This window comes from Armigeres subalbatus, chromosome 3 (assembly GCF_024139115.2).
Source record: "Armigeres subalbatus isolate Guangzhou_Male chromosome 3, GZ_Asu_2, whole genome shotgun sequence".
NCBI lineage: Eukaryota > Metazoa > Arthropoda > Insecta > Diptera > Culicidae > Armigeres > Armigeres subalbatus.
In genome coordinates, this window is record NC_085141.1 from 101,339,435 (window position 1) to 101,364,036 (window position 24,602).

Genomic DNA, 24,602 nt, shown 5'->3' on the forward strand with positions numbered 1-24,602 from the left:
CGTAGACATGTTGAACGTTAATGGCAAACCGATGGTCAACTTCATTAACCCAGACCACCACTCCCAAATAAACGTAATTGATACGGAGCCGGACATCTGTCTTAACATATTTTCATTAGAATTAACAGAAACTGAAATCGAAATTATTCACAAGGCCAAGACAGAAGATGATGAATCACTAGAACTGCCGTCGTTAGAATTATTGAATGATTCGGATTTGAATATACTATAGATTCTATAGAGACTGAACAAGAAAGGGGTCAGCTTACTGCTGCACTCAAATGTTTTCAATGGACGAGTGAGAGTAAACTCGGACGTACCAATTTAATCGAACATGAAATCGAAACAATAGAAGGCGCTAGAATGCGAGACTTACCTATGTACAAATACTCACATAGCGTATGGGAAAACATAGAGAAGGAATTGGAAAGATACGAAAAGTTAGACGTAATCGAGGAATGCACGAGCGAATTTGCTAGCCCGCTAGTTCCAGTGAAAAAATCCAACGGAAAAATGCGAGTTTGCTTAGATTCGAGAAAATAAACTCGATCACAAGAAAGGATGCGTACCCATGCGCAACATGAATGAAATCTTTCACCGATTACAGAAAGCTAGGTATTTCAGTATAATAGATTTGAAAGACGCTTACTTTCAAATTCCTTTGAAAGAAAGCTCTAGGAATTATACGGCCTTCAGAACGCCAAAGGGACTGTTTAGATTTAAAGTCGTCCCGTTCGGACTCAAAAATGCTCCCTTTACAATGAGCAGACTCATGAACAAGGCTATTGGTTTCGACCTCGAACCATTTGTGTTCATCTATCTTGATGACATTGTTGTAGCTACAGAGACCCTTGAAGACCACTTTATTCTGCTGAAAGAGGTTGCCAAACGCCTCGCGAAAGCTGGACTGACCATTTCAGTCCAGAAGAGCCGATTCTGTAGGCGTCAGGTTAAATATCTAGGGTACCTTTTAACAGAAAATGGCCTTGCCATCGATAGCTCTAAACTGGAACCCATCCTTAACTACCCGCGCCCCAAGTCCATCAGAGACGTTCGGAGGTTGATGGGACTAATGGGTTTTTATCAAAAATTCATTAATAATTACAGCCACATTACCACCCCCATAACAGACCTTTTAAAAAAGTCCAAACGCTTCAAATGGACAGAGGAAGCCGAGCAGGCTCTGGAGGAGCTCAAATCTGTATTAACGTCCTCACCGGTACTAGCGAACCCTCGATATGACCTCCCTTTCATTATTGAAACAGACGCATCCCAACTTGCTGTTGGGGCTGCCCTTCTTCAAGACCACCCCGAAGGAAAACGTATAATCGCATATTTCAGCAAGAAGCTGTCTAGCACACAGCGCAAATATGCTGCAACAGAGAAGGAATGTCTGGCGGTTTTGCTAGCTATAGAAAACTTCCGCCACTATATTGAAGGCACCAATTTTAAAGTTATCACGGATGCAAAGAGCATCACGTGGCTATTTACGATAACGGCAGCAAACGGAAACTCGCGACTACTTCGCTGGGCCCTAAAGCTTCAGTCGTATGACTTCAGCATACAGTATAGAAAGGGCAAGGAGAATGTTCTTGCCGACTGTCTCTCACGAATAGAAACTGTTCAAGTAATTGACAGCGAATATGCTGATCTATCTAAACAAATTACAAAAAACCCGGAAAGTTTTAAAGAATTTAAAGTTGTGGGCAATAAGATCTTCAAATTTGTACAAAATGCCAAAAAAATTGAAGACAGACGTTTTCTATGGAAGTACTACCCCCCTAAGGAAGACCGGGCCGAAATTATTAAAATAACACATGAACCAGCTCACCTCGGCTACGACAAAACAATCTCTAAACTTAAAGAGAAGTTTTTTTGGCCAGGTATGGCAGTAGAAACCAGACGATATTGCAAATCTTGCTTGCCTTGTAAAACGTCGAAAAGCACAAATGTTAACAGTGTTCCAGCAATGGGGTCTCAAAAGCAGAATTGCGACCACCCATGGCAATTTTTAACTTTAGATTATCTCGAACATTTTCCCCATCTGAGAAAGCGCGAAGTACATGCCTCCTTGTAGTAACAGACGTATTCACGAAGTTTGTACTCATACAACCATTTAAACAGGCAACAGCGTCTTCTCTTATTAAATTTCTGGAGGAATCTATTTTTCTACTATTTGGCGTCCCCCAAACAATTCTAACGGATAATGGTAGCCAATTTACATCCAAATTATTCAAAGATTTGTTGAGCCATTATGGAGTAATTCAATGGCTCACCCTATCATATCACCCCCAGGTGAAAAACTCTGAGAGAGTTAATAGGGTAATTACAGCTGCGATTAGAGCTACTATCGAATCCAATCACAAAACGTGGGCGGATAATATACAGAGCATCGCCAATGCCATAAGAAATTCGACCGATGAGTCAACGAAACACACTCCTTATTTTTAACATTCGGGCGTAATATCATCTCCGACGGACGAGAATATGAAACGCTGAACGATGGCAAATCGGATGAACACACAATTTCCCTGAACTAAAAAACAATTGTATGAGCAAGTACGTAAAAATCTACATGATGCATATATAAAACAATCGAAGTACTATAATCTGCGGTCTAGCTCAAAAGCACCAAAGTATCAGGTCGGTGAGCGAGTCCTCAAGAAAAGTACATTCCTGTCTGATAAGGGTAAAAATTTCTGTGCTAAATTGGCTCCAAAATATACTGAAGCGACAATAACGAAGGTCCTAGGTGACAGCTACGAATTGGCCGATAGCACAGGGAAATCTATAGGAATATTCCATGCCACTTTCCTCAAAAAGTTTTGACCACAAAATCGATGAAAAAGCTATGAATTGATCACGACGATAATTACGAACAACGGAAAATTAGATCCCATCAAAACACGTATGAACTTCGGTTGCAATAAAACGGTAATCAAAACAAAAACAACGATAAATAATAATGCATTTTCTTGTACATAGTATAAACATGAATGAATTCACTTTCACTTGCAGGCATTTGTAGATAAAATAGATAACTTTTCACTTTTTTCATCAGTAATGATTTCTCATGATCCGTCGATGATAGGTATAAGGGAAAAAACAGCATAAAATCATTATGAGAAGTTGTTCTCAGGATGTTCATTCGTATAGGTGTAGTAGTATCGCAGATCTGCACTGATTATACTTTGGTATTATTTAGTAGATTCAGATTTCATCTCATTCATGATTCTGGATATTTTCACCTGTAAATAGAAAAGGAACGATTAGTCAAGAAACAAATAGTAATCTAATGTAATACTCCCCGGATTTATATCACAGATTAGCCTCTTTTTTTCGAAGAATTTCTAGCTGCTTCGTAGTAGGTCACGCTGCTTCCATCTTTTATGCTTTTGCCATGTCTGTTTCGGTTTGACAGTGATTTTTGATCGCTCTGTCAAAGAGCTGCAGGGTTGAACACAATGCTGTGAGTTAGTGATGCGATGTTTTTGATGACGTTTAATGCTGTCAATGGTTTAGGAAATCAACATGACATTTGATTGTATTGGTCAACACAAGGTTGATAAAGAATGTTATGCATTATTTCTATCTACGTTCACGGGCTAAATATCAATAATTGGGTCAATTTTTTGGTTGATAGTGTTGATAAATAGCAGAATTTTAAGTATTGGTATGAGCTTACGGCTAGTCGAATCAAATTCGATGTAGTAAAAAAATACACAATGCAGGTCCAAGTATATTTTGTTTACATCTAGGTATTTTGTTTTTCGTTCAATCTACAGTTTTGTTTGGAAATGGTCCAATAAAGTAGATATTTCGAGATTGTAGCACTAACAAAGCAGAATGTATTAAACCAAGCAATGATTTGATAGAGTGTATGCTTCAATCTGTATGCAATAGTTGAACCAACAGCAGTTTCAATTCGATAGTACAGAACTATGTAAATATTATCTCAGGTTATGAAAATTTGATCAATCTCTCATTGATCAAATTTTCATAAAAGTACGTGGTAACGGTGTCTAGTATTTTGCGTGAATATTCTTACATTAATTTTTACGTTCCAGTTAATAAATAATTAATTAAACTAATTTAGATAAATTGATACTTAATATTTCGCGAACCATTTACACGACTGCCACTTGCCATAAAGTTGTGTAATAAAAAAGCTGCCATTTCTAATATGCTTTTTAGGATAAAAGCTTACAACTAAAGTAGATTAAATATTAATGAGTCCTGAGAGAAATTATTTAGCTTCAAAGTAATACTATAAAACTCGTCTAAAAATAATATGAATGTATTAGTAAATTTCAATTAATCTAAAGCTATGACTACGCAAATTTGAGGAACTAATATGTGCTTCTGAAACTGCTCTGCCATTTCTATTTTAACTTGGCTGAAGAGTAGAAGCCAGTTTCAGTGCGATAGCTATTTTTTAAAAGTTTCTCTAAGGTGTGTATCAAAAGTGAAGTTACATAAAGTACAACTTGTAGTGCAGTGATGAAAACTTAATATACATTCTTATTTCTATTTTCTTAAAATTATTTAAATAGTTCGAGTACGTTTAATTTCGCACGAGGCGAACGCTCTACTCTCGAGCAATTTATTTTAGTACTTAAAGGTAATTATCCATTGAATTCATTTATTTAATTATTACACACCTAACCAAGATTCATGTCGGACAGCAGCGTCCGAACGACGCTTTTGTACGGGTTTTTCGTTCCCGCTGGACACGTCTCGTCCACGCGGTGTGAACCCGGCCGTGCGGGCTCGCCATTACGGTAGCCAAACGAGGATTGAGGCATTTCGACCTACAGAGATTCTCCAAAGGAAAGTTTTCCCCAGTCCCGGTGGTTGTGCAGTCCCACAGACGAAGGCCAGTTGGAGACTCCTGAGGAGAAGAGACGGCAGAGATCCGGACCATCAGTCACCGCCCTTTCTCGCAACTATAGATCGGCCAACAGCGCACGTGTGCCCATTTCGGCGATGCATCTGCCGAAGAGCTCGAGTGCTCCGTCGCACCATTGATCGGACACCCCCTGTAGTTGGCACCGTCGACACAGCCCTGTCGGTACCAGCCGCTAGCATAAACCCTGATCAGGTATGTCGCGAATCATGGCCATGTAACACACACAACAACACTCACACTCTCACTACACACTAAAATGAATCTTGAAAAAAACATAATACATAAATGAATTCAATATAAATTTCTCTTGCCTTAATTCATTTATCTCGCTAAGCCCTGTGGTTTATTAGTCTGCCCGGGAATGTGCTGAGTTTACGTTTCTTGCGCTACAGATAGAGTACGTTTTTGCCTACGTTCACTTTACTGCTTCGGTGCGTTCACCTCAGGAAACTTCACCTCTGAATTTTCGTTGTCTAGCTTTGCAACCGTTCTAAAACCCCTTGTAGATTGCGCTCATGCTTCCTAAAGCTAAGTCGGGCAACTTATTATAACACGACCAGTGGTCTCTCAACGTTGAGAGTGGCGCATAAGTCACTGAGTTTGCGGCAATTCATTCAGAGCTTTGACGAACGGTTACAAAAGTTCTAAACGAATTTCTGGAGGACTTTTTAGAAAATCCTAATTTTTTTTAAATTTTTATTAACGTCTTTTTTTAATGTTGAAATTAAGGACGACGCTAACAGGAATTTCTGAAGAAATTTCCTAAGGTATTTGCAAAAGAATCTCCATAGAGATTTCCGGTGGAATTCCTGAAGGAACTCTTAAATGAATTCCTAGAAAAAAAAAGCAACTTCCGAAGAATTTTTTAAGCGAAGGAATTTGTAAAGGAATTCCAGAACAAATCTCCAAAGGAATTTTTGGAGGAATATCCGAAAGAATTACCAAAATATTTTCCGTAGATCTTTCTAAAGGCAAAACATACTTTTGCATATAAACAATAAAGACGGATCCTTAAGAAAACGAAAATCGATCTATAAATAACTTCTGAATGTTCCATAAAACGCTACCATAAATCCATAAAATAGTTCAGGAGATCCCATAAAGAATATTTTTTCGATCCATAACTAAACTAAAATTTAGCAATTAATGGGAAAATATGTTCCATTAACATAGTCAAGAAAAACAATACAATTCCTGCTATTTTACCATGAACGTATGACAAATGATCCATTAATCTTTGGAAAATGATCAATAAAAAACTATATTTTGACCCATAAAACTTCAAATTTACGCATTTTTTTATCGTAATGATGATCCATAATTTCAGTAATATGATCCATAATTTTAGTCATATGATCCATAACTCTTGGCCATTGCGCAAATTTGAAATTTTATGGATCAAAATATAGTTTTTATGGATCATTTTTCAAAGATTTATGGATCATAAAATTATTTTTTATGGAATCTCCCGAACTATTTTATGGATTTATGGTATCGTTTTATGGAACATTCAGATGTTAGTTACGGATCGTTTTTCATTCTTTTATGGATCGTTTTTGCACATTGAACGGTGCAAAGTAAGGGCTGCCCTTTCTAAAGGAGTTTCGGAAGGTTTTTCTGGATAATGTTTGAAAGGAATTCGTGAATATATTTCTAAATGAATGTTTCGAAGAATTTCCTAAAGAATTCCAGGAAGAAGTTTTGAATTCCGAAGGAACTCATTAGGTAGATTCTGAAGTAATTCTTAAAATTCATTCTTTTCGAAGAAACATTGAGGAGGAATTTAAAAATGATTTTTAGATTTATTTCCGATGTTGTTTCCGAACGATTTTTCAAAGAAATCCCAGCTAGTCTTTAGAGCCCTGGCCTTCCTCGCAGCACTGCACCACTCTTTCCTTCCTTTTATTTCTTTTTTCCTTTTTGCTTCGTTACAACTCGACCAATAAGAAGGGCGATCGACTATCAGCGGAAACAATGCCGGATTGGGCCGACTACGGAACCAGGGAATTACGGCGGTTCTTGCTGGGGTTTTCAACGTAAAGACCGTGACTCTACTCTTCAACTTCTAACTTTGGTAACTTTGTAACATCCGTTCGCTTCAAAATACTTTGGAATAGTGACCGCATCCCCGGGTCATGACCTCCTTTTTCAAGTCAGTGACCTCGTCTCGTAGTTTCGACCCAATTACGACACCCCTTAATGGCTACTTAACGAAGATACTTCTGACCTTCTGGTGTTGGGTTGGAGGACTATTGTGAGTGGTTGGATGCGGTCTTATAGAGTGGTGAAGGCTAATCATGCCCTGCTCTACTGCAGTTGCTAAAGTACTGGGAAAACCTACGAGACGAGTTTTACCTGCCATTCATAAACAGTTAACGCATTAGACTACATTTTCAAGAATTTCTCGAAAACACTCATCACTTTTAGTCTAGAATTTTCTGAAAAATTCCTGTGATGATTTCTAAAAGTATTGTTGGAGTTTCCGAAGGGGGTCCGGATTTTCTTGAAAGAAATTAAAGAAATAATACTATGTGAAAGTATTGGCCTAATGTATAAGGGAAATACAGAAAGAATTCCTGGAAGAATTTTCGCAGAAATTACTGGATTCATTTCGGGATGATGTTTTGAAGAAATCCCTCCGGAAATTGCCGGAGTTCCTGAAGGAATTTCCGAAGGAATTCCTGTAGAAATCTAGGCATTTCTTCGCAAATTCTTTTTCGAGTTCCTTCCTAAATTCTTTTAGGACTTGCTTGAAAATATATTCAGGAAACTCCTTCAAAAATACCATTGGACATTCTTTAAAATATTCTTTCAGAAATTACTTTACGAATTCGTTTCGAAAATTTATTCAATTTCTTTTAATCCCTTCATGAATTCATAAGATTTTTTTTAAGAATTAATTCGGAGATTCTTTTTTAAGCTATTTTAGAATTTCCTACAGGAATTCCTCTACAAAATTCACCAGAAATTATTTTGGGATCTTCTCCAGGAATCCTCTAGGATTAATTTTAAAACAATCTGCTACACATTTCAAGCCTGGATCTGCAATACCATTACTTCACTCGACATTAGCTGACTCAGACCTGAAAACAACCCGTCATCAATTCTGACTTTGACTAATATCAACTAGACATGCCGAAAACCTCATTAACTCAATATCATCCAATAATGCTGAAGATAGTGCAAAGTCGGGAAAACAGTAATTAATGCCTCTAGCTGATTAAATACTGATGGCGATTAAGATACTCGTGGCGACTCAAGGTTAGATTGCGTAATTTCAGGACGGACTAGGTTGGGATTTAGGTTTGAGGTATTACAGCTGCTCATCCGGGTATTTGACGTTATTAACGGTATGGCGTAGCGTCGGGCTCGAGCTGTGGTTCGTCAGGGAGCATCTTCTGGATGGCCATAGCTTCGTATTACACAGAACAATAAGACAAAAACAAAACAAAAACGAGAAAGAAAAAAAAATAGGGGAATTAGACTTTTATGTCAGACGAGCAAAGAAAGGCATAGATGGCCTGCATATTAACCACATCCCCCAAAACACCTCTTACTTCCCTGTATGGTTGTTTACCTCGGTCCACAAGGGTATCCAAAAGTTGCTCTCTGGAGGCGTTGTTTTCCGAGCATCGTAACCGGCTCCACACCTACATAGGTTGTTATCGACCAGGTTTATTCTATAGAGGTGTGCGTTTAGTGAGTGGTGATTGGACATAAGTCTCGACATCGTGCGAATGAAGCCTCGGCTTAAGTCCTCACCTCTGAACCACGCTCGCGCAGAAACTTTAGGAACTATGGAAAACAGCCACCGTCCAAGTTCATTGTGTGACCAAATCATTTGCCAATTTTGAAGAGTACTCTGACGGACTAATGGGAAAAACTCTTTGTTCGAGATTTGTCTATCAAAAACTTCACCTTATCGGGGGTACGTTATATCGAAGATTACCTGTATACCAAATCAATCTCACCTGGAAATATGTCCCCAATGAAGGTATGTTCCCAAAGGTTCTATGGATCAAAAGATCATGAACCATTTTTGAAAAAGGGAAACAACCTTTTGGTTAAGCGTGTAGATATTGGAGCCTATACTCCAGAGAATTCTTCGATAGTCTGGAATGGAATAATTGTTAAATGCGTATCTATGGCTCAAAAGGGGATGAATAATAATCCTGTCGACCTTTAGTCCTGTCAGAGCTGACAATAGTCATTGTCATAGCACGAAATGCCACAGTAACGACGAGTTGCAGTGTCTTCATTGCTACTCTACACATCGTCAATGACGCGCACGACGTTAGCTTTCGTTGTGTAACCAAATCGTCATGATGACATCGAAAAACGAAGACTTCATACCGTTGTTCTTCAAGCGGCAGCTGCCATGCGAAGATTTTCAATAATCCTTAGTAATAATGAATGTTAAGCAACGTATGGAAGCGCTATGAATGTTATCGATATATTTATGTAACCAAAGTTCCTACTATTTGTTTATTTGAGACGTTATTATGTTATTAACCAGTCCGTCTATAATGACGTGCAATCAATTGTGTGAAGATGTGACGACGAAAATCGTCATAACTTTAGGTTGCGCTACTATCGTCGTGGTACGCATGCGGCGCGAAGAAAACGAATAGGTGTTGCGTCGTGCAATGTTATGACGAAGACAAAATTTTTTTCGCTTTCTTCATACGACGAGAATGACTATTGTCAGCCCTGAGTCCTGTGCTCACTTTCTTAAATTACCTGGAATGGAACAATAGTTGACAGGTATCCAATTTAGTCCTCTGGATCAAAACGGGTATGAGCAAGTTTTTTTTAAGAGATAACATCCTTTTGGTTACGCGTGATGATCGTAAGGTTTATATTTCAGGGATGGATGATATTTATGGATGATATGCAATAAAACAATAGTTGAAGCCGCATTGGACTATGTCCAAGGGCTTGAAGATCCCTCCCCAGGCCATCTGCGAGTTGTGGCGCCTGCCTAGGATGTGGTGGGGTTTGATAGTGGGCCCTGTTAAGCTTCTATAAAAAGCTGCATGTATCCGCAAGTACGCTCCTCCAAGGCAACCGTGTGCCGCTCAAAGCGCGCAATCCCAAGTCCTGGTGGGACGCTAAACAGTCCTGACACGACGGCCCTTCGACGAGACAGGAAGTTTGCGCAGGCCTAATAAGACGCCTTTAAAAACAACCATTACGAACGACATAGAAGATAATACGACTCGATACAATCGGCAACGACCTAGACGACGAATAAAGAATCACGATTGGAAGCTTGGAACATGGAACTGCAAGTCGCTAGGCTTCGCAGGTTGCGACAGGATAATCTACGATGAATGACATCCCCGCAACTTCGATGTCGTAGCGCTGCAGGAAATCTGAATGGAGAAGACTTTTATGTGCAGCACAGGCCACTCCGGCCTTAGTCTGATAATAAATAATAAATAATAATGATTCATTAGACCATTTGATTCAAACTCCAGGATAATTTGGAGATCTTACAACATCTTACATGCTCAAATTTGAGATGCAAGTTGAAGACTAATACTCAAAAGACAAAATTGGATTGACACCGCGACTAGAGACATCAGGCCTTGGTTGATTAAGCAGACCATTTGATTATAACTCAAGGACGATTTGGCGATCTTACTACATCTCATATGTCTCATATGTCTGGATTTGAGACGCAAGTGAAAGAAAAATACTCGGAGGACATAATTGGGTTGATACCGCGGCTGGGGACATCATGAAGGCCTTGGTTGATTCGGCAGACCATTTGATTCAAACTCCAGGACAATTTGGAGATCTTACAACATATTATATGCCCAGATTAGAGACGCAAGTGAAAGACAGATACTCAGATAGTATAATTGGGTTGATACCGCGGCGGTTGATATAGAAGAAGCCTTGGTTGATTCGATAGACCATTTGATTCAAACTCCAGGACAATTTGGAGATCTTAAAACAACTCATATGCCTGGATTTGAAACGCAAGTGAAAGACAAATACTCTGAGAACATAATTCAGCTGATACCACGGCATGGGACATCATGGAAGCCTTGGTTGATTCGGTAGACCATTTGATTCAAACTCCAAGACAATTTGGAGACCTTACAACATTTTATACGCCCAACCAATCAAGACGCAAGTGAGAGACATTTACTCGGAGAACATAATTGGGTTGTTACCGCGGCTGGAGACATCATGGAAGCCTTGGTTGATTCGGCAGACCATTTGATTCAAACTCCCGAACAATTTGAAGACCTTACAACATGTCATATGCCTGGATGAGCATGAGCATGAGCATGATTGACCGCCCACGGTTGCTACTCCGTTATTTCCAGGTCAGCTGGAATTACACAGAGAACCAACAGATGAAGTTTGGGGCTAACATCATCTTCAATGTGTAAGAACTGGTGACCCAAAAATAAGCAATACCAGCGCCGGCCGTGTCCGAGTGCAGGTCAATTAAGGAATTGGTAGAGAAATGTTGGTATGATACTTGGTTTGATAGAAGCCGACGAGTCATCTGCACTTCCACGAGAAATCACGGGAATGTTGGATATATAGGGTAGAGAGTGTGGCAGGGTTCGTTTTGGTAACCGCTATGCCGTGTATAGTATGTAGTTTGATCAATAAAAACAAAGCTAGTAATTTTAATTTAAGGCCGCACAAAGCAGAACAAAATTTCGGTGACCGGCTGATCGTTCTGCTTACCGCACAAAGCAGAACAAAGTTTCGATGACCGGCCGATCGTTCTGCTTCCTGAAGAAAACATGTCTGGACGCGATCTAAACTTTAACTTTCTAATTAATTTACTCACCCGCACTACGCAGAACAAAATTTCGGTGACCGGCCGATCTTTCTGCTTACCGCACAAAGCAGAACACAATTTTGATGACCGGCTGATCGTTCTGCTTAATGAAGAAAACAAGGACGCGATATACGATCGTTCTACGTCCTACAAAACACGTACAAACCTTATTAATGTATCCACTCGCACACAAGAACCGGACATTTAGATAATCGCGCGATCATTTTATGTCAAAGCACAAAAAACTGATTGTTTCATTTTCTTAAAATTTTTCTCACCAGCACTGCAGAATCGGACATTTCGCTTGTTCTGCGTCCAACACGAAAAAGCTTGCACTTGCACTTGTATAGAATTCTTCAAAAACTAATCCAAGATCCAAGAAAAATGCTCAGCACTTAAAGGATATTTCAAGAACTTTTTTTCACCTCGGATTTAGCGATCGAACACTTGTACAGTCGCGATTCGCTGGTTGGGCCACGACCTCGGCCCAACTAACGAATTCGGTTTTTTAGTTGGGCCAACTGACAGCCATTTGAACACGTGTATTTCGATTTGAACATCACAAATGATGTCCAGTGACGCCCAATCCCGTTTTCCGTGTTTACATTGAATTTTGACGTACGGTTGCTTTTTAGTTGGGTCATGGCCCAACCAGCGGAGGCCCAACTGAAAAGTGACCCAAGTATTAAGATCCCAACCAGCGAATCCCGACTGTATAAAAAAAAACTTTTCCCTTATCATCCCTAAAAAACAGAACAATTTTGATCCCATCCCTCAAGTTCTGAGTTTACCCTTCTTGTTCTGAAACATCTCCAGCGCCCGCTCGTCTTCCGCATTCATCTTGATATCGTCGAAGAAGTCCTGTCCGTCGACGTCGCTTCCTCACGGTATTCCTCATCCGATTCGTCTGATGAAGCCGCATCCACCAGTGCCGTCTCTTTCCGGAAGCATTGGCGGCGGCGAGATCGGCCAGGGATGGTAAACGAATCGCCCAGTAGTTAAGCTCCGCCTGCTGTTTGAGGGCTTGTTGGAGAATCTTTTCGTGGCTCGCGAATCAAAAATCCTCTTCTTCGGCGCGCAGTCGAATCTTGGTCCTTCGGTTTCTTCGAGACGCGGCCTCGTTCATCTGATCTCCGAGCGACATTTTGGACCTGTAAGCCTTTAATGCGGTGTGCTTTGGACTTTCCATATTTTGTGTGCTTTTCACTATTTTAATAAAATATCACTAAACAATGAAACTGATTCGCGCGCCGTGAAGAAAATCGCAAATATTTATTCAAAACAAAACCGCGTGATGATTTTTGACAGATTTAAATTGAACGAAACTTGCGAGATGCATGAGCGTACTTTTCGTTGAGCTGTGGGCAAACAACTCATACACGGTAACCAGAATATACTCTTTTAGGACTATAAAGTACGCATAATCATGGAAAAGTGGAACTACAGTGAACGTTCGCTAATTGGGTTTTTTCTGGTTGGGGCGCTTTTTAGTTGGGGGTTCGCTTGGGCGCAATTAAAAAGCATAAACGTCAGAATGTGATGTCAAAAACGCGTTGACGTTTTGTTTCCGTGTTTGGCGGGATCGATTTTCTGGCGCGTAAAATTTTCTTTTGTTCAATGCAAAAGTAAACAACATTGACCGAGCCGGTGACAAGCGCGGTGTCATCATCATCAATAGACATAGACCGCTGTCATCATTGAAACGCAGTATGAAAAAATTATAGCCCGGACTCCTGGCTACGATTTGGATGGGTAAACAATAGGATGTCAATAGGCTGACATTGACGCTTGTCAAACCGAATCTGAATAAAAACTGAGCCTAACCCCATTTTCAGATTATTTAGAGCCCCGGAACTATTTTTAATTTGCATTTTAGATTTACATGGGACTAAACATTTGTTCTTATGCTGCATGGGCCATCTGTCATTCTATGAATGTTAGTGTCATTCTATCGATTAAATAGCTTATTGTTTGCTATACAAAATGAAAATAAAGGTTTACGAACAAAATAAAAATATGTTGGAGATCAGAAAAGCATGCTCTTTATGTTAAACTATTATAAAAACCTCATATTTTCTCTGCTCAACAACCCAATTAGCGAACGATCACTGTACTCCCAAAAGGAGTATATTTGGTTTTACTCATTTATGATTATACTACTCATTAGAGTGGGCGCAGTTGATGGAAAAACGCAAACTTCGTCCTATCAAGTGAGATCAAGGTTTTCTGAATCGTTTTGGGACCAATCAATCATGCAAAATATGGGCTCGATTGGCTGCAACCTCGCATGCCGCATCGCGTTTTAAATTTATATGGAATTAGTATGGGAAACGTCTTTTACATTTTTGCTCTTAGCGGCTTCAATTTATCATCAATCACGTGACTCAGTTAGCATATAGTCTGAAAGATACCGAAATACTTTGCCGAGGAAGGTACGTAGCTGGAAGGTCTGCAAAAATGTTATTACGTTTCGAAAATTGATTTTCAAACCATATGCAAGAAATCAATGTTTCTGCCAGCACTACCGGACAACCTATGGCTATCGAAGGGCAAAACTCATTTTCCTTCTTGTCGATTTTTTCTTTGTGAAATAATTCCGAATAGCTCCCATTAGCTCAATAGCCCTATAAGATCAATTATTTTGAAATAACACTCAGTTAAACTAGGGATCCTACATTATAGGATCCCTAAGTTAAACTATTGCTCTATATATACTAGTATTGCAGTGCTGGCAGAATAAACGATTTTTGCATATGGTTTGAACACTCAATGTTCGAAGCGTTATAACTTTTTCGTGGACGTTCCAGCAACGTGCCTTATTCAGCAAAGTTTTTCGCATCCTTTGGGTTACTTTAACGCAATGTGCCACTTGTTTACGATGAACAGAAACCTCTAGTAGTAGAAATGCAAAAATATACGTTCTCCATACTAATTTCCATACAAACTACAGCGATGCGGAAAGCGAAGCAACCAATGGGTCCCAAATTCGCACAGTTATTCAGGACCCAGGAGCTTGAAAAACCATTGATTTGAAAAAATGACCATGACGCCCCATCTACTACTCATACGTCAGAATAGGCATACTTTTACGCCTTGTTTACAAGTAAAAGTGTGTAATTTTACTCTCAGAGCAGAATTAAAATATGACTTTTTACCCTTCATGTTACATGCACATTTGCTTTCAAAAGTCGGTATACCTTATAAGGTTTCTCAAATTAGTTTATTTCGATAAAAAAACATAGAACAGCCATTCCAACAGAACTTTTTTGTGAAATCATAAATACTACACATTTCAACCTCGTTCTCAACTTATCAGCTTTTTCCGGCACCCTCATGCTCACACGTTCTTTGGGCCGAGGCAGCTTCCAGTACAAGTGCCAGATGGGTTGTTCTCTTGGAACCTGGTCGCAGAATAGCATGGTACTCGGATAGTAGCTTGCCGAAGATCACTTCGGTGTTGAACTTAATCTAGAATTAAAAAACACCTTAAAAAAAAATCGACTGAAGCGAATCGTTGACGGTACTCTTTAGATACCTGGACGCCCTTGTCAGCTGGCACGAATTCCTTGGACCTCTTGTAGACCAATCCGAATAACAGAATGAGCTCAGATTTGTGCTTCTCGATGTACCGGCGTTTAAGCAGGATAGCGGTGCGATCACGGATGGTCAATCAGTTCAAGTAAGATTCTATGAATCGGTTCTTTCGGATTACCTACATCCTTTTCCTGACAAGGTAAAGAAGGTGTGCGATGTTGTGCTGAGCTCACAATTCCTAATCAGAAGGACAACAAAGATTTTTTAAATATATTTTAAGAGATTTTGAAAACATCAACTTACATACCTCCTTGATAAGCCAAACCGTCCGTATCACACACCTCCGTACATATATTGTGTCGCCAGCACTAAATTGTATTCCGACTGACGTTTTACTTCGAACTTACTTCCGACATCATGAACGTCAGAACAAAATTTGAATTTGGTACCAACACATTGTCGGAAGAGCGTTCGGAAGTTGAAATCGACTTCGAACTTCAATTTGGTGCCAGCGATTCACGAACAACACAAGCTCGATATTGGATAGATAATACCGTGCAGTGCTGCATATTAATTTTATTTTTCCGTGAATCTCGTCGGAAGTGGGCCTGTCCAGTTCGCGTCATACAGACAGTTTTGGTCTAAATGCACATGTTTGCCTCAATAGCAACCGGATATTCACTACCCTATAACCAGAGACCGGCGGAGTGAAAAACTGACGAAATGCAGCATGAAAAATGCATGAAATCGTTTAATTTATACGCAGCACTTGAACTTTTGCTTGCTTCTTATGGAAGCAAAAGTATACTAATCAGTTGAAACCGAATTGGTGCTAGAGTTGGATTTTCTCTACCCGTACGTTAAACCTAACTGGAAGTGGTGCTGAATAGCGCACCACTTCGAACAGCCACCGGATTATAATCAGACTTTTCAACTGGATTGAATGCAAATCATGGAACCGCTTTTGACGGTTCGATTGGCGATGGCGTCTTCGCCGATCTCTTATTCTATATTTCTCGGATTCTACACAGAACAGCTTGTTAAACATAACACCACAACACAAATACCTCGTTGATCATTCATTTTCTACTAGTGTTGAATTCAACTTGTTTTGAAATACTGCTGCGAAAGAACGTTCATCCTGCAACACGATCTACGTGGCTCCATCACTACCAGCATGCGTACTAGAGTGATTCAAATTTTGACTTTTTGTTCCCTATGCTTAAACGATGGCATTTGCCATTTTAATAATCGTCCTAAATTTTAGCTAATTTGGATATATTTGTCTGAGCACAAGCAGTTTGAAGTTTGTATGAAAATTACTATGAAAACAATAACTTTTATGAAAAACCGTTCCCCATCTACCCATTAAGCTCTAAAATGTATGAATACGTTAGCAACATGGAAATTTAACAAGGAAAATATCGTCGTTGTTGCTAAACGATTACATCTGGCAACAAAAAGTTATTAGGAAAATACTGAATTGTGGAAATTCAATTTAACACGTAAAAGAATAACATCAATATCAATAATAGCATTTCTGTTTTCTTTATAATTTTGCTCACTAACGTCAGATTGCTTCGCAACAACAACTGACTCTCAGCTTAGGATCTACTGTATGATGGCGATGCGTTTAATATATTCAAATAGATTCTGGACTGCTTCGAAACGATCCTTTACATAAGTGGCAATTCTCAGTAATTTTCATATAACCTTCAAACGGCACGTGCACAACAAATTACATCCAAATCACTAAAAATTTGGGAGGACTATTAAAATAGCAAAACAATCTTTAAGCACAGGGACGAAAAGACAAATGAATCACTCTAATCGCTACTTTTCGATAGTTTGTAAAGAGGATTGTAAAGCTACAAATGATAGAGAAGCGATTGCTTTGCAAATCGTTACCATAATCATCAAATCAATTTTCATCATAAGTTATTATTATCAAGCAATATTGCTAAACGTTTAATCTGTTAGCTCTTAAATGTTTATATAGTAAAAAAATCAAGCTCTATGCGCGACCCCTAGGTTGGGCGAAGGGAGTTCATTAACCCTCACCCTTTACCTTAGTTTAAGTAATTACAGTGATGAACTTAATCAAATATTAAAAAATCACTCTAATAAAGAAAAAAATTCTAGTATTTGCGAGCATGCGATTAGCAACAACCTTGATAGCACAATTGCGAGAACAAGTGCATAAATAAAATAACGCATTTCGTTATAGACGAATCCAAGTAAAAATAGAAGAAGACACACGACATTTTAGACGACAGATCCTACGCACAGCATAGGAAGATCATTTTAAAATGCTTATAAAATTCTAGACAAAATGTAATTAAAATCTGATTGAAGTATATGAGAAAAGTTTCGAACTGTATGATAGATACATTTTGGAAAATATTCAAAAATTGAGATAAGCTTCGAATATTAATTCAGAACTTTTTCCGTACCTCACTGAAAATTCGTCCCGTACCACTGAAAATAATCGACACGTTTGATTAATGTTCTTTGAACGTGGTTTAACGTGTTTCATCACTGTATATTCACTAGCAATACACGTTATCTTTTAGGAAATTAAGTTGAATCGACACCACTAGATTTCACAGTAAAATTCTACGTGTTTTGAACATCGATCTAGTTGACGTTCAGTTTGACAAATTAGCATTATGGCGCCTGCCTGAAGTTGTACTCTATACATATTTTACTTTGATTTTTTTAATGATGTGGAATTTCATAAAAGACAGAGCTTAGAGGTAAATTGAAGATTTAGTTATTATTATTTTGTTTTGTTGAAAAATCATCTGTTTCACGGTAGTTCTATTCGGATCCCTGATGTGAACTTTGCCATCAAAGTCAACGGGAGTTATCCGGCGAACTTTGATCGTGAAACAGCTGAACGGCAACACATATAATCAGTCAGAGCTCAACGAAATCCTGCCGCTGCTAACATTTCGCTGCATTAGTCGAGACAACCGTTTTATGTCCATATGACTTATAATAGTGTGTAAGCAATGATAAAGTAGTTTCGTTGTTTTATGCGGTTTTTAATAAATCATTCGTTACAACATATTACATGAATGGGTTTTATTAAAGTTTTTATCTGCAATTTTAAAACATTTAGAGACAAATTCTGAAACGCATTTTTCATTTTATTAACGAGAGCAAAATCCATTGAAATTTAACGTGTTTCGCATTTCAATTCATGTTGTTTTCAATAGCATCGCGCGTTGCATTTTTGACATATGCGACTGGATATACAGTTACTTTTACATTGTTTTCAATAATGCGATTCACGTGCACTGAAAATAATTTTCACGATCAAACCTAATGCTCAAACAAGGTACAGTTATATACTGTCTAATACAATATTCGGATTGGGTTGGAATAACTTCTAAAAGTCTTACATCTGAATCTCGTCAATTTCCATTAACTTTGTAAACATTCCGACATAACAATTTTTCACAAGTACTCCACGACATATTAACGTGGAATTGTTAAAGATTTTTACTACTGGAATACCACGTGAATCGAACGTGTTTGGCATTTTAGTATCGCAACAAGATCGATAGGTTCTGTTCAAGGAGCAAACAAAAAATCCGCAGTTATTTTTGCTTAGCATTGTTGCGGCATACTTCAAGTCAAACAAAATTACAGCTATTATTCGCAAAGACGAAAAACTTTTGCTCCTGTCTCTTCAAATCGTAAGTACTAAACATTCTGATATGTCTCAATGTAAGGAATAAAAATGTTGTTTATTTTAGGAAAAGGAATTTTTGTCTGATTTGTTTTCAGCTTTTTTCCGCATCTGTCCATCATCGAGAATTCACAAATTTACCATCGCCAAGATGAAAATGACCGCACAGAAAGATTTGGCCAAGGAAAAATCCTGCATCGGATGTGGCTATCTAACGAACGGAATATGAAGGAAATCGCCAAAATTTAACAGATACTGCGGAAAAAAACTTCTTCTGGGAGGAAAAATCGTATTAATGCTATCGTTGCGTTTCAAAATTTACGATACATGTTGTCTTAGGATGGGGCCAGAATACGCGATGCGACGCTACAGTAGTGCAATTTGATAGTTATTAGTGATAATAATTATTATTCTTAAAGCACGTCGCGTACTCTGGCGGCATTGCGTTTACTCTGGTTTCACTCTTATATCATATATTGCAAATATTGGCCAATAAAATGATTGCTTAAAAACCATGCATAATGTTTAACTAGAAATTAAATCCGTTCTCCTTTTATTGGAATGCATTTAAATAAAAAAAACAAATTAAATTTAAATAAATACATGACAGTCATTTATGTCCAATATGCATTTCATTCAAACACATACAACTATCAAGTCAAAAACATTAGTTATCACATGCCATCCACGTTACGTTCATTTACTAAACATCACCAAAGTGAAGAAAAGCTTCACCATACATTAACGTGCAAAACTTGAGAATAATCAGGTGTTACTTATACACACAAAAAATCAATAATTTTCTACATTTGCAACGACACATAAAAGACTCGAACGCATCCGCTATATATTTTATATGGACTTTATGATTTACAAACGTATGCAGATATCTTGTAGATACATGAGTTATCGAATAATTGCATCCTTTTAAAATATATGTGGAGACTAATGGTTAAAAACATAACATCTCACATAAATCTTAAAATGTTGGAACATTTATTGATGACAATACGAAACATGCGAGAAACCACGAGACGTCAAAAGAAACGAAAAAATGGCGAGTGAACGCGTGCTGCCGTTTGTCCAGCATTGAAAATTTGGATTTTCTTGCAGGTAGGAGTTATTTTTGTTATAATATACTACTCAATACATTCTATTTCTGCATTTCTACATAATTCAGATCCAGATCGAGTGAAAATAAGCCGTGTGACTTTCTGTGTGATAACTTTCGGAATGAATTTGGTCCATTAGCTCGAACTCGTACCATGACGACCAGAGATTCGCGCCTAGGCCTAAGACTTTGTTCTCGCTCTCGGAGGAATGCTTTCCACTTCCTCAGATGATGTCGACATTTCGGGTGAAGCTGTTGCGGATCTTGCGACGAAGTACGATTTTGCTGTTGATTCGTCAGTAAAGTGATGCGGATGTTCATTAGATAATGGACACACATGACGCCAACAAAACCCGGTGCTGAATAAAAGTTGGGAATCTGAACGGATCGTTGCACTGACATTAACGCGGAGACCAAAAGGCTGACGTGGCCCATAAATACAATGACGCGAGAAGCATAGATAATCGTACAAAATTCGTGGCTCCGATAGCTGTGAGGTTTAAATCAATTAATAAAAAATATAATCAAATCATTGATTCTGAGTTGTTTATTTTTTTCTGTTCAATATTAGTATATTCTTATTGACAATTTTAATTGGATCAAGAAATGAATTTTATTTTCAAACCCCTATTGATTCTATTATTAAAACATAATAAAGCTAATCGTTGTCAAAACTAAATTATATGTTTCACTTATACATTTTCTATAAGGCCCACACATAAAATGCATTAGAATGAAGCTATTGCAAAAATATATCGCTCACATAAACTTGATATGGATTTTTGGCTCAGTGTAGTGAAAAATCACTTGAAACATTTGAATTCATGGTTTAAAATTATTTCAGTGCATGTGAAACTAGTACAGTAGACGTTCGATAACTTCAAGTCATTTAACTGCAATGCTTTTTAACTGCAATTCGATAGTTGCAACAGTTTTGCAGTTATCGGACCGCTAAACCTCAAACTGATGTCAAACTCAATGACAGCTGCATTGCGCTGCACATTTAGATGCACTTTGATGGCATCTGACGTCGATTGACAGCCGTTTGACGTCTAGAATGCATTAGGTTATCGAACGGCATTCGTTAACTGAAAATAACATTTTGCAGTTATCGAACGGCTACTGTAGTATGAACGTTTATATTATTTTCAGTGGCGAAACAAATAACATTAGGAAAAAATATTATTTATTTTAAATCTTTCAGAACGCGCTCCAACTTTTGTAATATAAATATGTGTAATGCATTTTGTGATTATCATTAGCTGAACACACATCTGCTAGGTGGCGCTAGATTATATGCAATAATTTAGTGATGGATATCTCGAGATCTATAAGACTTAGAAAGATTTTGTCCTCTACAAAGTTGTTCGGTAGCCATAACATTTATGATGGAGACTAGTTTAGTTTGTAATTCATACGCATTGCGCGCTAGTGTATGAGAATAACCTGTTAGGTTAAATATTTCTAAATCCGTTAGAGTTGGAAAGTGCCATCTTTTACAAAGTTATCTGAATTATCTGTTAGGTTGGTTAGTATGTAAGATTTAAAAGGGTTAAACCAGAAGTTTTGTTTGAAACCGCAATACTCGTTGGCGCTCGAGTTGAGTCGAATCAGGTCAAGTACGAGACACTGAAGATGGCCTTACTGTAGAAGTAGAAATAAGTGTCAAAGGTACAACCAGGGGTGGAATTAAATGGAATTGTACGAACTCGTCTTATGGCAAGTAACTTTGTAGAATACGGCAATATTCTGAAAATTCCAGATTTTGAGATATTTAACCTATCAGTTTATTTCTTATGCACTAGCGCCGCTAACGTGTGTTTAAAACAAACTTGCTTGCATCATGACGGTTTTCACCACCGAACAACTTTGTGGAATACAGCAATGTTCTAAAATTTCAGTTTTCGAATATTAAACCCTAGAGGTTATTTCTTATACACTAGCGCCACCAAGCGGTTATCTCAATCTAAACCTGCGTTCGTCATAATGGTTTTGACCCGAACAACTTTGTAGAAGGCGGCGATATTCTAAAATTACATATTTTGAGATACCTGACCTATCAGTTTATTTCAATACACTAGCGCCGCCAAGCGGTTGTATTATTAACTAAACTTCTTTCGTCATGATAGTTTTAATCATCCGAACAATTTTGTAGAAGACGCAATATTCTTAAATTTCAACTATCGAATATCTGACCTTTGGGTTATTTTCAATTCATTAGCGCCGCAACGTTTGTATTTCAAATTAAACTTGTTTTCGTCATGGTGGTTTTGACCACCGAACAACTTTGTAGAAGACGCCAATATTCTAAAATTCCAGTTTTCGAGATTCTAACCTATTAGGTTATTTCATATGCACTAGCGCCGCCAATCAGTTGAAATCAAACTAAACTGACCTCCATCACAATGGTTTGATGATGAGTACCCGAACAATTTTTCAGCAGACGGCAGATTTTTATTTATGGGTTACTTTATATTTCCGTTTGATGGTTTGGCAACGGTTCGGTCGCCAAATTTGCCAACTCGCTATTCACCGAAGGTTGCGTTTACATTTCCACCCGTTTACCAACGACCGGTGCAGTTCGCGTCATGATGGGGTTGCTATTTTGGCTTTATTTACGCACTGGTGGGGATCGTCTGAATGAAGTAAAATAAAACTTTTGACAAACAATATCATGCTCGTCATTTTTGCATTTGTACATGAAGGTAACGTGAATATTTTTGAAAACTTGCGAAACAGATGACATTCTGATTCAATTAGAGCTTAATACTACTTGGTAAAATGCATTTTTTCTTAGGTGGTCGCGAGACATATAAAATTTTGCTAGGTGGGTCGCATACCTAAAAGTTTGGGAATCTGCTAAGCTCATCTCAAACCAGTAACATATACCTATAGGTAATCAAATGAGTTATCTTAATAGTAGTTTGTGCAACAAGTTGCAAAAGATGATTTTTCAGCAGAGTTGTACGTTGTACTACGAGTACTGAAAAAATAGGTTTGCAACGAGTTGCACACGCTTTGCAATGACGAAAATGGGCTTTAATTTGATAAATCTGTACCAAAATTGAACAGTCTAATTTACTTCACATGGCCATTCTTGCCAATAAATTATTTTGCTGCAGAGAACAATCAGATTCCATGCTACCGTGCCACATTGCATAGTTCGATGAGCTATAAACCATATATGTACTTGCCTCTGGAAATTTTTTGATGTCATGTCCATCAAAGTATTTCATTTATTACGACGCAGAGAATGCCTATTTGAACCTTACCCAAGCTAATTCAGCAAAATGTAGTCGTAAACTACTGTTCTGATGTTGGTTTTCCATAAAGGTGCACTGGGAAGTGGAAAAGGGGGTAAGTGTAAAATCGACTGAAAATTGAAATTATACTTTACAGTTTTTACCACATCATAACATTATGCAAGAATATACTTTCATGCTCACACTAATACTATGTTGAAATTTGTATAATACATACACTAACACGGTTAACGCTTGTGTTGTGTTAGGGCACGTTCTGAGCGAGGTTCGGAGAGCCTATCGCTGAAGAGAGAGAAAGGGAATATAAATGCTGTGCCTATGAACAGATCTGAAATAAAGATGAGTTAACTTTTGTACACCTTACTAGCCTGACGTGTTTACTTCTTAAAGATTGAAACCCAATTATAGTTTTATACAGTGTCTATTTAGTCCTTTGGTATCCACCTCGTTATAATCCTCTTTGTAGTTATTACAATTGGCGACGAAAAGTACGAAAAGTGCAATTTCGAGACAGTTATTCACTCAAGTTCAATTATTGGAAAATATTTCGCCCTACATTCCCAGAGTTCAGCGTAAGTGAATTTTCCTGGAAGAGCTAGGAGATTTGCGCTGGAAAATAGCGTCATTTTGTAGTGCGAACGTTCGTTTATTGTTGATCTTTTGTTCCTCGTTTTCATTGTTAGACTAAAAGCGTTTAGTGACTGCAAACAAAATAAAAACGAGTGAAAGTGTGTTATCATTGATTGATTGTTTTTGCAGTTAGCAATTATCTAATCGAACGAATTTAAAAAATTTAGAGATTTTTTTTGGTTTGAAGCATTTAGCCTTTTATGCTGGTGTAGTTTGTTTCATTTCTATATCTTACACCATTTTGTTTCTCTTTATCTCCGTGCAGTTACTCCTTCTGAGAGGCCATTTGCGAGTGAGTTCACCGTTCATCGATTTCATCGATCGCACGACAGCCGAAGTAATCTCACGTCTCCGCGGTGCCGGTGGCGCGAAGTGGTTGCGGCATACAGCAATTGAGTAACCTACAGTGTTTACCAGACAGTGACAGACCACTGTTTATCACTACTACTACAAAGCGCAGCCTGTGCAGTGCAGTATAGTTTGGATTGTGCTGTGTAGAAAAGTGCATCCATTGTTCGTTCGGCTGACCGACTTGCCTCAATACAATGAGAATAAATAGAAGGTGAGGAAGAAGACAAATGCAAGTGTATTAGTGGATGATGAAAATGTAAACAGCAAATGGTGACTACATAGCAATACGTAACTAG

The 24,602-nt window shown here is 38.2% G+C and overlaps 1 pseudogene; it reads left to right on the forward strand.

Annotated features, from left to right (window-relative positions):
* Positions 1–760: 760 nt before the first annotated feature.
* The window catches only part of LOC134221834 (uncharacterized), a 43,476-nt pseudogene continuing 19,634 nt past the window's right edge, over positions 761–24,602 (forward strand).